This window comes from Neovison vison, chromosome 2 (assembly GCF_020171115.1).
Source record: "Neovison vison isolate M4711 chromosome 2, ASM_NN_V1, whole genome shotgun sequence".
Taxonomy (NCBI): Eukaryota; Metazoa; Chordata; class Mammalia; order Carnivora; family Mustelidae; genus Neogale; species Neogale vison.
In genome coordinates this window covers 20,587,827-20,602,192 of record NC_058092.1, presented here as the reverse complement: position 1 = coordinate 20,602,192, position 14,366 = coordinate 20,587,827, and positions in this window count along the sequence as shown.

Here is a 14,366-nt window from a genome sequence, read left to right as displayed (position 1 = left end):
TTGACAGTTCGCAGAAAGGTAAATACAAATGGCTTCTCAACATACGGAAAGAAGCTCAAACTCAGGAGAAACGAAAATCAGGGAAACCACTGAGGTACCATTTCCTATCACTCTGGCGTAAGATGCTAAAGTTTAATAACATAGTCTGCAGCTCCTTCTGTGAGGAAATCACATTCTCGTGCATGCCGTCCTAGACGACTCTCGCACACGGGAATATATATTGGTACAGGCCCCCAAAAGGGCATTTTGGCAAAAACATATCAAAATTCTCAATGCATCCAGATATCCTGGTTCTGGAAATTTCTCCTTCATATATGCTTGCACAGGTGAGAAATGAAGTTTGTATGATGTTATTCTCTGCAGCACTATTAGCAACAGCAAAAGACCCAAAATAACCCAATTGTCCATTAGTAAGGGGTTAGGTTAGGTAGAGGACAGCCCACCTTTAAATGAGACACTATACAGCTATGAAAAAGAATGAGAGAGATCTGTATGTCCTGATAGGGAAAGTTCTTCTTCTTCTTTTTTAATTCATGCATTTGAGAGAGAGAGAGAGCACATGAGTGGCAGGAGGGGCACAGGAAGAGAATCCTCAAGCAGTCTCCCTGCTGAGTGTGGAACCCAATGAGGAGCTCAAATTTCATGACCCGAGATCACCACCTGAGCTGAAATCAAGAGTCAGTCAGTCATTTGACTGAGCCCCCCAGACTCCCCAAGAAACTTCTTTAATGGACATTCAGTTTAAAAAGTGAGGTGCCAGGAGCTCCTGGGTGGCTCAGTGAGTTAAGCCCCAGCCTTCAGCCCAGATCATGATCCCAGTGTCCTCTCTGCTCAACCGGGAGCCTGCTTCCGCCTCTCTCCATGCCTGCCTCTCTGCCTACTTGTGATCTCTCTCTGTCAAATAAATAAATAAAATCTGAAAAAAAAAAAAGAAAAAAAAAAGTGAAATGCCTGGGGAGTTCAGTTGGTTGAGCAACTGACTCTTTTTTTTTTTTTTTTTTACTTTTTATTTATTTGAATGAGTGAGAGAGAACATGAATGAGAGAGGTCAGTGGGAGAAGCTTACTCCCTGCCAATCAGGGAGCCCAAATGTGGGACTCGATCCCAGGACTCTAGGATCATAATCTGAGCCCAAGGCAGTCACTTAACCAACTGAGCCACCCAGGACCCAAGCAACTGACTCTCGATTTCAGCTCAGGTCTTGATTTCATGGGTTATGGGATCAAGCCCTCCCCCACTCTCCCCAAGGAGTTTTCTTAAGATTCTCTCTCTTCTTCTCCCTCTGTCCCTATCCCTGCTTATGAGCAGGGATAGTAAATAATATCTGTAAATATCTGTAAATAAATAAATAAATAAATATCTTTAAAAAGGAAGGTATGCAGTGCCTGGGCTGGCTCAATGGGTATAATCAGGAGTTCAAGCCCCATAGTGGATGTAGAGCTTACTTAAAAAAAATAAATAGGGACACCTGGGTGGCTCAGTCAGTTGGGCGTCTGCCTTTGGCTCAGGTCATGATCCCAGGGTCCTGCGATGGAGCCCCTGCTCGGCCAGGAATCAGCTTTGCCCTCTCCCTCTTCCATTCCCCTACTTGCACTCTCTTTTATTCTCTCTCTCTCAAATAAATAATAAAATACTTGCGGGGAAAAAAAAAAGAATGAACCCTGTTGACATCTCAGTTTTGGACTTCTAGCCTCCAGAACTATGAGAGAACAAATTCTGTTTGAAGCCATCTGGTTGGTGCTAATTTGTTATGGCAACCCTAGAAAACTAACATGGCTACTTAGAAAGCTGTGCAATCTTGGGTAATAATTTAACCTCTCTGTGCCCTAGTTTCTTCATCTGTAAAGTAGGGCTAATAGTATTTACCTCATACGGTTGAGTTATGAGAATTAAATGAGTTAATCTTTTTTTTTAAGATTTTATTTATTTATTTGACACACAGAGAGAGAAATCACAAGTAGGCAGAGAGGCAGGCAGAGAGAGAGGGGGAAGCAGGCTCCCTGCTGAGGAGAGAGTCCAACACGGGACTCGATCCCAGGACCCCGAGATCATGACCTGAGCCACCCAGGCGCCCCATCTTTATTTTTTTAAAGAGTCCTGACTCCCAGTTGCCACCTTGCTCTATCTCCTTCCCCGTTTTACTTTTCTTCAAAGCACACATCATCCTTGATATTAGGCTTGTGTTGATCGTCTCTTCCCCTTCTAAGTTCTAGGAGGAGAGGGACTATGACTGTGTCTGCTTTGTTCACAGCTGTAGCCTAGCACAGAGCCTGGCCCATTCAATAAATATTTGTCGGGCGGCTGGGTGAAATGACACACCACATGTAAAGTGTTGAGCATGGTGCCTGGTATCCAGCAGAGGGTCCCCTTTTACTCCCTTCACTTGCCTTGGACATCTTCATGCTCTTGTGACCCACCCCGCACCTCAGGAGTACCTCCCATGTGACCACATGAGCTCCTTCTCTCAGAACCCCCTTATCCCCCAACTCTCCTCTCCAGTAACTTCACAGTTGGCTGTTGACCTAGAGGTGTGATATGCCTCTTTCATTAGACAGTAGTCCCCTGTGCAGGAACTTGGGACTATGGTTCAGCCTCATTCTGGCTCCCTTCTTTCCCAGGACTTAGCCTGTGGAGCCCACCACAGGGACCACGGTGTCATTTTCTAACTCTAGTAAGGAAGTCCAGGCTTGTTCCCTGCTCTGTCAGTAAGTCCCTTCTGCAGTCTTACTGAAATCTTTCTTGCTGAAATAAACAATGAATTTCCTCCTAGTTCCTTAGAACCTCTGAGAGAGCAGCTGGGCCATGTTTTCCTGTATTCTTTATTGGTTGTCAGAGACTTGGAGATGGGCCCCCACCATGGAATTTCCAGGTCAGGTTCTCAAGCCGAGCCACACCAGCCAGATGCTTGGCAGGAAAGATTTCTCCTTTATTCAGCTCAGAGGATGTCAGCAGGCCCCACAGAGCTGCCAGCTCTCTAGGACGGTGTCCATCAGGTAATTGGGGGCCAAGCACAAGGTGTGATGGGCACAGTTGTGGCTGTTAATAAAGCTGGATGAGGGGAGAGATGGATACCTGTGACCTTGACCTCCTTGCTTCCACCTACCCCTTCTTAATGTATTCATCCATTCATTCAGGCTTTCAGAGTACATGGAGAACTAACTACATGCTAGACACCCACCTCTTACCTTCCCTATCCTCACTTTCCTGTCTGTAAAATGGGAATAACAGTCCCAAACGTGGTCATTATGAAGATCAAATGAGCAAATGCACAAATGTACAAAAAGCCCTTAGGATAATACTTGGCTCATTCTAAATACTTAATAAACAAGTTATTTTCAACATAATCAGTACTGAGAGATGCCAGCTCTGGGCCAGCCTCTTAAGGGTCCAGAGGAAAAGGCTGACATAGAAACAATATTTATAAAATAAACCCCAAGCAACAGGGTACAGTACTTTGGGGGCAAAGTGGGGCTGTGGGCTAGTGGTCCCTTCCTTAATGCCTCTCCCTTCCCTTGATGAACTCAGATGCGGAATGATTTCTGCCACCGTACATAGTCTCTCCTTCAGACTAGGGGATCCCAGGGCAGAGCTGCATCCCTTTCTTGAAACTGGTGGCGGGGTTATGTCTCTCCCATGTTTCAAATGTGGACATTGCCTAACATTTATTCTGCACACTAATACAATACAACAAGCACTTCACATGCATCATCTCTGTTCATCATATTACATAGATTTTATTAATATACCCATTTTACAGACCAGGAGACTGGGGCTTCTGGATTTTAAGCAATTTTTTCAAGGCCACTTAGCCAACAGATGGAGGAATGAGGATTTGTCCAGTGACCCACATCAGGGTTATGGAGAGAAGACGGTGTTAGTCAGTTCAGGTAGACCCTTAACCAAAACCCAGCTCTTTTTTACTCATTCACTAGCTGTGTGACCTTGAGCAAGTGTCTGGAGCTCTCGGGCCTCAGTTCCCCTATCCCTATAAAAGGAAGAGCAAGTCTACCTCACAGGGAGATAATGCATGTAGAATGTCTAGAATAGGGCCTGATACACAGTAGGTGCTCAATAAAAGGTGATCCCCTCTTCCCTTCCTTCCTCTGGCGGGGACTCCAGGCCTGACCATACGCCAGGCCAGGCTGACCAGGCTGTGTCAGAGACAGTATTTATGTTCTTTATTCCCATACTGATAAGGCCTGGAGGACTACAGGAAGCTCCCCACCCCCACCCCAACAGCTTTCCCCTCCCAGGGAGTCTGCTGGGGGATGAGAGGATAATCTTTAGTTTGATGGGGACATAGCACATTCAGAGAGGGGAGATAGCGGCCTCAGGCTGGCAACGGGTGAGAAACCACAGCCTTGTGCCACCTCATTGCACAGCATCTGTGGCTGGGGTATGGACACAGAAGGTAGAAATGTTGCTGCTCTGGCCAGGAGGGTGTATGGGGCTCTGTCCTGTGTTAAGTGAGCCGGGGCCCCTTACCTGTTGCAAGGTGGAACGTGTCACGTGTACAGCGGTTGAAGAAGTTGCCAGAGTCCCGCTGATACTTGGTGAAGTGAGAGCCCAACAGGTCGCTAAAGCCGTTCCTGGCAGAACAAACGGGAATTGTTCTCTGAGGGCCGGAGGCCACCCAGAGTTGGCACATGTTCTTCCCCCCTGCCTATGAACATCCTTGCCAGCACTGAGCCCTCCTGGCCCCTAAGGGCCTCCGATCTCACAAGCTGCAGGATCACTGAGACAGATAGGCTCCCACACCCCCCAACAGGGCTCCCAGAGTGAGCAAACCAGCAACTCTGCCCGCATCAGTGCAGAATGAACTGTAGGCAGACTGCAAAGAGACTCCTGAAACCAGAGGGGTCTGTAGCCATCAGTGCTCCCTACTTCAACTGGGAACCCCACTCTTGGGAGAAGGTTGCTGAAAAGGGAAAGGGAGTCTTACTCAGAGGCAGAGGAATGGTCAGGTTGGCCTGACCCTTAATGGAAGCCGCAGAACTCAGGCAGGATTCTGCACTGGGACTGGCTTCTCCTTGGTGCCATTGACTTGGAGGCAATGGCGGATGTTGGCTCCCCAGGCCACGGTCACCAGCATCTCATTGTAGCCCATTGCTAAGGGCTGCTTATGACTGAACTGGAGGTGATAACCTCCCCTGGGAGGAGACAGGAGCGATCATGAGACTGGACTCCCGGGGACACCCCTAGAATCTGGACTGCAGATTCACAGCTAAGGGGGGCTCCCCTGGCAGCCTCCGGGCCCCACACCATCCCCAACTCTGTTCTCACTCACCTCTTAGATATCCTAACCCCCTCTCCCACAAAAGACTCTACCCCTTCTGAAGAACTCCTACTCCCTCAAATAATCCAGCTTCTCCCAGGGGATTTTAGCCCTCTCCATAATATTCCAGCCTCCCTCTGAGATACTCCAGGTCTTCCCCAATCCCCACAATATTCTATCACCTTGTGAAACAACCCAGCCCTCCGTGACATTCTGTAACCCCCACTACACAATACCCCATTATCTCTGACATACTTCAGACACTGATGCGATGCTCCAGCTTAACTTTTTTTTTTTGGTGGGGGGGTGGGCAGCAAAGTTGATTGAGTGTTAGCACAGAGCTACCAAAGAAGGAGGGGACCCAAGAGCATTGCCCTCCAACTCAACCTTAAAATGTGTGCTCCGACTGTCTTTCCCAGTCCCCCAAAACATACCAACACACATAATATTCTGCACCCCACTTTAATACTCTAGCCCTCCCTCTTATTAGAGTTCTCCATCCCTTCAGCCCCCCCAACCCTGTGAAAATCTTGCTGCCCTTTCAGGAACACTCCAGCCCCACTTGGATACCTAACACCTCTGAAATGTTCTGTCCTGCCCCCAGGGAAAGAGAGATTCCAAGGCCTGCCCAGAGCACACCAAGAACTTGATCTGGGGGCGCCTGGGTGGCTCAGTGGGTTAAGCCTCTGCCTTCGGCTCAGGTCATGATCCCAGAGTCCTGGAATTGAGTCCTGCATCGGGCTCTCTGCTCAGCAGGGAGCCTGCTTCCCCTGCCCTCTCTGCCTGCCTCTCTGCTTTGCTTGTGATTTCTCTCTCTCTGTCAAATAAATAAATAAATAATCTTTAAAAAAAAAAAGAACTTGATCTGGCTCCTTGCTGGTTCTCCTGTCTTCCCGGGCCTCAAATGGCTCCTGGACATCAGGGTAGGGGAGTGTCAACACCCCTGGTGGGAGAAATCTTGGAGATGATCTCACTGCCCTCCTCTATAAACCCACCCCCAACCCCCAGCCTAAGAGCGCCCCACTAACCAAAAACACGATAGTAGTCCCCAAAGGTTGGGAGCACCCAGGCCCTGGGGTGGCATACCCCCGACCTGCCAAGTCAACTTGTCATGAGTCCCCTTGCTGGGGCAGCTGTCCAGAGGCAGTCCCACAGGCTCAGCCAGCCCCAGCACTCTGCCAGTTTCCCCCTTGCTTGACCTGCTCTGGGACACCTGTCCTGTGCCTCCATGGTTGATAAAAGGCCAGCTAAGCCAAGGCAAGCTGCCTTTCTGTCCAAGGAGCAAAGCCTCCGGGCCATCAAGGAGCAGAGCTGAGCTCTTGGACTTGTCCAAGTGTCACCCACTGGATAGCCCTTCTGTGAGGGTAGTCCAGGCAGAGCCTGGCAAGTGCCTGACCCCGGAGGGCTGCATGGCATGGGATCTCAATGCTGGATTCTGCAAGGCGAAGGAACCTGGTTCCAAACCCGGCTCTTCCGTGTGACAAGTCACTTTCCCTTTCTCAGCTGCAGTGGCTTCACCCTTACAGCAGAAAACCACTATCTTGCCCTTTCTCAGTTTGCTTCAAGGCTCAAGTGAGGTAGTGGTTATGGAATGAATCTTTCATTTAACAGATATATCAGTGTCTACTATGGGCCAGCTATGCTTTAGACATAGACAGAAAGTGTTTATGATTTCTCCCTGCATCAATCAGCGTATGAGGACAGATGGACCAGGGTAAGGAGTGGTTGGGGGAGAGATTCTAAAACTCTTGATCAGGGGCGCCTGGTTCACTCAGTTAGCTAAGTGTCTGCCTTTGGCTCAGGTCATGAAGCCGGAGCCCCAGGACCGCCAGGACTGAGCCCCGGGATCATGCCTCACAGGCTCCCTGCTAGCCAGGAGTCGTCTTCTCCCTTTGTCCCTCACCCTGCTTGTGCTCTCTCTCTCTCTCTCTCAAATAAAGAAATAAAATCTTTTAAAAATTAAAAATAAGGCGCGCCTGGGTGGCTCAGTGGGTTAAAGCCCTTGCTTTCGGCTCAGGTCATGGTCTCAGGGTCCTGGGATCGAGCCCCTCATCGGGCTCTCTGCTCAGCGAGGATCCTGCCTCTCCCTCTTCTTCTGCCTACGTGTGCTCTCTACCTGTCAAATAAAAAACTAAAAAATCTTTAAAAAGAAAAAAAAAAAAGAGTGAGGGAACACAAGCAGGGTGAGGGGGAGAGGGAGAAGCAGGATTCCCGCTGAGCAGGAACCTTGGGATCATGAGCTGAGCCGAAGGTTTAACCATGGAGCCACCCAGGCGCCCCAGTTTCCTGATCTGTACAAGGATACAGAGGAACAAGGCGCCCAATGAGACCTCTTCAATCTCCAGACGTCTTTGCTTGAAGCCCATCTGGTCCTCTTGGCCTGTATATAATTGGAGACTCCTGGGGAACAGAGAAAGTACTGGCTGAAGTCCTCTGCCAGACCCCCAGGAAGAGACAGGGCTCATGTCCACACAGCACAGGGCCAAGGGGGTGGGTGGTGGGTGGTGGGTGGTAATGGCTATTGGGGGCCTGGTGATGCTCTGACCTCCTTCCTGGTCAAAGGCAGTGAAGTTTGTTCAGGCCCCATGAGTTACCAGCTGTGTTATCTGAGGCAAGTGACTTAATTCTAGGCTTTAGCTTCTACATCAATAAAACCAGAACAGTAACAGCTTTCCTCCAGGATGGGGAGTAAAACAAATGAGGGCTTTGAAAGCACCTTTACCAGATATACAAACAGCCATCAGGAGCCAGTCAGGGGTGGTTCTCTTGCTGTATCTCTGTCAAATGAAGAAATAAAATCTTTTTTTTTTTTTTTAAAGATTTTATTTATTTATGTGACAGACAGAGATTACAAGCAGGCAGAGAGGCAGGCAGAGAGAGGGGAGGAAGCAGACTCCCCGCTGAGCAGAGAGCCCGATGCGGGGCTCGATGCCAGGACTCTGAGATCATGACCTGAGCCGAAGGCAGCGACTTAACCCACTGAGCCACCCAGGCGCCCCTGAAGAAATAAAATCTTCAAAAAAAAAAAAAAAATCAGGAAACAGAAGCCCAGAGACAGGCAGACACTTTCTCAAAGTCATACAGCCTGTGAGAGGCCCTGCCATTTCACCAGGTGGAGGTTTTCCTGCCCATAAAAGGCCAAGCGTGCAGAACGCCCCCTATTGGTGCAGACAGGAAGGGCTCAAGGTTCCCAGTTGGGAGAAAATCGCCCCTGCCAGGACTGCGATCTTGAGCAAAAAAAAAAAAAAAAAAGAGGAGAGAGGCCCCCAAATGGGGGGCACCTTGGTGCAAAGGTTTGGTGGTGGTGTGCAGCATCTTGGAGGCCCACCGCCCACATGTGGGTCTCAGCTTGCTCCCTCTGGCGCCTCTTGAGAGCAACCATTCTGTTGCTGAGCTGTTCTGACCACTGATTGGAGTTCTTCCTGCTCTTGAGCTGAAAGCACTGGCCTGAGCCTCCCCCGACTTGTCAGAGTTCTGCTTGTCTCTGGGCGCCCGGAATGAGAGTCAGCCCCGCCACTGCGCAGGGGGACTCTATCAGAAGTTTCGCCTCTGAGCAGTCCCCTATTCGTCCTTCCGAACCCACTCGGACTCTGTCTCCTCTGAGAGGTCATCCCTGTCCCTTAAGCAAAACTGACTTCTTCTTTCATTCCTGTTTTCAACCAGTATCTATCAAGCACCTACTTGGTGTCAGGCGCTTCCTAGGTGCCGGGTAGATCTGGAGACAAAATCCCTGCCTTAGTGGAGGGGGCAATCTAGGAGAGAGAGAGAAGAAAACACATCGACCACTACCTGCGATAGTGGGTTTTTCTCCAAAAATATCTAACCAGGGTTCACACACTATGCTTGGTGGTGATGTCTCTTTGGTCTCGGTCTCTTTCAGTTTAGAATGGTTACCCCCATCCTTTCTTTCTCTTTCTTTCTTTCTTTCTTTCCTTCTTTCTTTCTTTCTTTCTTAAGTGACCAGGACAGTTGTCTTATAGAATATTCCATACTATAGGGGTGCCTGGGTGGCTCAGTGGGTTAAGTGTCTGTCTTCGGCTGTGGCTCAGGTCATGATCCCAGAGTGCTGGGATTGAGCCCGGCATTGGGCTCCCTGATCAGCGGGGAGTCTGCTTCTCCCTCTCCCTCTCCCTCTGCTTCTCCCCCTGCTTGTGCTCTCTTGCGGTCAGTTAAAATCTTAAAAACGGGGAAAAAAAAGAAAGAAAGAAAGAAAGAAAGAATATTCCGTACTGTAGATGGGTCTGAAGTTCCCCTCACAGTGTGGTTTACCTTAATCCTCTAAGCTCTGTATCTCTTATACCTGGAAGTTAGGTCAAGAACAAGGGTTGGCAAGCTTCCTATAAAGCCAACTAAATATTTTTGGCTTTGTGGATCATACAGCCTCTGTTCCAACTATTTGACCCTCATTATAACATGAAAGCAGACACATACAATACATATGCTGCTGGAGCATGGCTATGCTTCGAAATAAGTTTTTACTTATGGATAGTGAAATTTGGATTTACCCTAATTATCATATGTCATGCTGTATTATTCTTCCTTTGATTTTTTTAAAAATATTTTGTTTATTTATTTGTTTGAGAAAGAGCGAGAGAAAGCAAGTGAGCACGGGGTGGGGAACAGGGGAAGGGGAGCAGCAGAAGGAGAGGTGTAGGCAGACTCTGAGCTGAGCTGAGCACAGAGCCCAATGTGGGGCTTGATCCCAGGTCCCTGAGATCATGACCTGAGCTGCAATCAAGAGTCTGACGCTTAACCAACTGAGCCAGGCATCCCTCTTCCTTTGGTCTTTTGGAACCACTTAAAAATGTAAAAGCCTGGTGCCTGGGTGGCTCAGTTGGTTAAGCGGCTGCCTTTGGCTCAGGTCATGATCCTGGAGTCCAGGATCAAGTCAAACATTGGGCTCCCTGCTCAACAGGGAGTCTGGTTCTCCCACTCGCCTTTCTCCACTAATGCTCTCTTTTTCTCATTCTCTCTCTCTCTCTCAGATAAATAAATAAAATCTTTTTAAAAATGTAAAAGCCATTCTTAGCTCAGGGGATGCACAGAAACAGGCAGAGGGTTGCAGTTGCATAGGACCCATGGTTTGTTGACCCCTTGATTGCTTTTAGATTAAGCACCATCATCATGGTGATGATGCAAACTTTAACAGTCATCATGTGAGGAGGCACACAGTGCCAGCTGATTCCATTTATGAGGTGTCCACTGAATGTCCCCACTAAATAGGAAAGGTCCCGTTTGTTTGTTTGTTTGTTTGTTTTAAAGAATTTATTTATTTATTTGACAGACAGAGATCACAAGTAGGCAGAGAGGCAGGCAGAGAGAGAGGGGAGGGGAAGCAGATTCTCTGCTGAGCAGAGAGCCCGACATGGGGCTCGATCCCAGGACCCTGGGATCATGACCCTAGCCGAAGGCAGAGGATTTAACCCACTGAGCCACCCGGGTGCCCCGGAAAGGTCCTGTTTGTAAATACAGGATCAGCTGCGGGGGCTCCTTCAGCACCGTGTGAACATTCTGTTCTTTAAAACCTTTCACCTGGTGGCACCTGGGTGGCTCAGTCGGTTGGCCGTCTACCTTGGCTCGAGTCATGATCGTGGGGTCCTGGGAGTGAAACCCGCATCGGGTTCCCTGCTCAGCGGGGAGCCTGCTTCTCCCTCTCCCTCTGCCTGCTGCTCTGCCTGCTTGTGCTCTCTCTCTACCTCTCTCAAATAGAGTCTTAAAAAAAAATTAAAACCTTTCACCTGGTATTTTCGGCATCTACTGTGCACTGAACTGTGTTTCCCCAGAATTCATATGTTGAAGTGTTAACCCCCAGTGTGAATGCGTTTGAAGATAGGGCATGTACAGAAATAATTAAAGTTAAATGAAGTCATAACAGTGGGGCTGTAATCCTATTGGACTGGGGTCCTTCTAAGAAGAGACGCCGAAGAGTCCACTTTCTGGGGCGCCTGGGTGGCCAGTTGGTGGAGCAACGGACTCTTGATTTCCACTTGGGGTGTGGTCTCAGGGTCATGGTCTCAGGGCACGAGATTGAGCCCGTGAGATCGAGCGTGTGGAGTCTGTTCATCCCTCTCCCTCCCTGTCTATGCCTCCCGCTCGCACACGAATGTGGGTGTGCACTCTCTCTCTCTCTAAAATGAACAAAATCTTTAAAAAAATAACAAAAATGCTTTTCTTAAAAAAGAGAGAGAGAGAGAGAGAATTCACCTTCTCTCTGCCATGTAAGAATGCATCAGGGGGGCGGCTGTCCAAAAGCTGGGAAGAAAGCTCTGGCCAGAAACCAGTCCCACCAGACCTAGATGTGGGACTTCTAGCCTCCCTAACTGGAAGAAATACATTGTGTGAGCCAGCCAGCCCATGGTATTTTGTCATGGCTGCCCAAGCTCACTCGCACATCATTGATGATTCTTGCCTAAATTGATTATCTAACTGGGGCTGCAAATGGGGCTTTTCTAGTTCTCACATTCCTTCTAGTGTATTAGTTGGCATTTTTCTGCAAAGAAAAGCTTTCCCTCATCAACTAGGAATGAACTGCATGCAGTTCCTCCTAAGAAGGCAGGATAAATGCTTAATTCTCTAAGGGAAGGTTTTTGGTTTTTCTTCTTTTTAAATGGGAAATTCTTGAATCTATTTGTATACTGTAAGAATAATTCTGTGGAAAGGGAGAGATGGATGATTGAGAGTGGGTTTCAGAAGGTGGGAAGTACTCAAAAGGTGAGGGCATTTGTGAGTGGTAGTGGGGAGGGAGAAGGAAGGATGAGAACTGGTTCTCTGGGCAGACCAATAGGGCCAGCTTACTGGGAAACCCACTGGAGGATTGTGGGGTCTGGTTCATGTCCTTTTGAGGCTGGGAGGTGTGACCCTGTCTGCCTGGTAAGTGCTTTTCTCCTCCAGCCCCAGGGAAGGTGGGTAGTTGGCTTGCTACAGGCTTGGGGACTTCCAGGCAAGAACAAGGGAAGGGGAGGGAGGCAGACCAGGGCATGCTCTTTGCCAAGGAGGATATAAGGACCGACAACAGAATCTAGGCTGCTTGAACACAGAAGCAAGAATAGGAGGACAGTGATGGCTAGATGGGAAATGGATGGCAGGTCTCCGCAGGTTTGCTGGACTTTGGTATTTGGTTGTGGTACGAGTTTTCAGAATTGTTCCAGTGGAAAATGTGAGTGAGGGGGCTAGAAGGATAGGGGGAGATTTCAACAGGCCCCTCCTATGGCCTCTTTATCCAGTGCCTACCAGCCTCCTGTGCCACCTAGATGACAAGGATTAGAGCCTGATTCCTATTTGAGACCCCAGCCCCCAGCCTGGCACAAGGAAGTCACAGGAAAGGTCTGAGGTTTGATGGAATGTTTGAATAAATGACAACAAACACTTCTATGGCTCTTGCTATGTACCAAGCGCTAGTCTAACAGCTCCTTGATTTTCCCCAGGATCCCTATAAGATAGAGTCTACTAGTATCTCCAGTGTATAGATGGAGATACTGAAGCGCAGAAAGGTAAAGTAATTTGTTCAAGGTCATAGAGCTAGGAGAGGCAGAGCTGGTCTACAAACCAGGCAGTCTGGGCCCAGAGTATGTCCCTAACCACCAGTTTATGCTGAATGGATGAATGAGGGTTCTAGACTCTGCCTGTCTGCCCTGAGTAATGCCAAGCATCTCTTGAGGTCAGAGTCCTGATCTAATCAAGAGGTTCATAGACAATAAACAACGAGCTGAGAAATACAGCCTTTTAGATTGTGACAACTGCCACAAAAGAGACAAACTAGGCGCCGAGAGCAAGAATGTGGGGACCTTTTAGATTGGGTGGTCAGGGAAGGCTTCTCTGAGGAGGTCATTCTTCAGATCAAAGACAGACAGGAGCCGGTACTGTGAAAGGCAAGGAAAAGTGTGTTCTAGGAAGAAGGAACAGCATGTGAGAAGGCCCTGAGGCAAAAATTCAATGTTTTTCTGGGAACTAGGAAAAATTCCAGTGTAGCTGAGGAGAAAGATGGCCCAGGTGGGGCTGGAGAGGGAGACAGGGACAAGGTACACAAGGCCCAAGAGGCCATGACAAGGCACTTGAATTTTACTGTTTTTTATTATTATTGCATTTTTTAAAAATTTTATTTATTGGGGCGCCTGGGTGACTCAGTGGGTTAAGCCGCTGCCTTCGGCTCAGGTCATGATCTCAGAGTCCTGGGATCGAGTCCCGCATCGGGCTCTCTGCTCAGCAGGGAGCCTGCTTCCCTCTCTCTCTGCCTGCCTCTCTGTCTACTTGTGATTTCTCTCTGTCAAATAAATAAATAAAATCTTTTTAAAAATTATTTATTTATTTATTTGGCAGAGAGAGAGATCACAGTAGGCAGAGAGGCAGGCGGGCTGAAGCAAGCTCCCCGCTGACCAGAGAGCCATATGCAGGGCTTGATCCCAGAACCTTGAGATCATGACCCGGGCTGAATTCAGGCACTGAACCCACTGAGCCACCCAGGCGCCCCTTATTATTGCATTTTATTTTATGTTTATTTATTCCAAGCGAACTGGGAGGTAAGCCATTGGAGAATTTTGAGTGAGGAACTTACATGGTGCAATTTGTATTTCAAAAGCCACCTGGTTGGCTCAGTCTGCCTTTGGCTCAGGTCATGATCTCAGGGTCTTGGGTCAAGTCCCGAGTCGGGCTCCCTGCGTGCTTTCTCTCTCACTCACCCTTTCTCTTAAATAGATAAATAAATAAAATCTTAAAAAAAAAAGTATAAATAATTTTGTTCTTCCATTCATTTGCTTATTCAGTCACTGATTCTTTAATTTTTTCATTCATTCTTTACCTCTTACCTTCAATTATTTATCTTTTCATTGGGCTTTCATTTGTTCATCCGTTAGTTCCTTTGTTCCTTGATTGATTCATGCATTCCTACAACCAGAGACCGCACGCTACTCTGTGTCAGTACTACTCTGGGTACTAGGAGCATTGACAAGAACCAGTCAGTCCTTGCCCTCAAGGAAAACCCAGGAGTCACCGTGTAGAAGGTGCTGAGTACTCCACCGGGGATAGGGGTGACAGTCAGGAAAGGCCTCTTGAGAAGCCAGAACTTGAAGGATGACAGAGAGAGCCTGGTAAATTG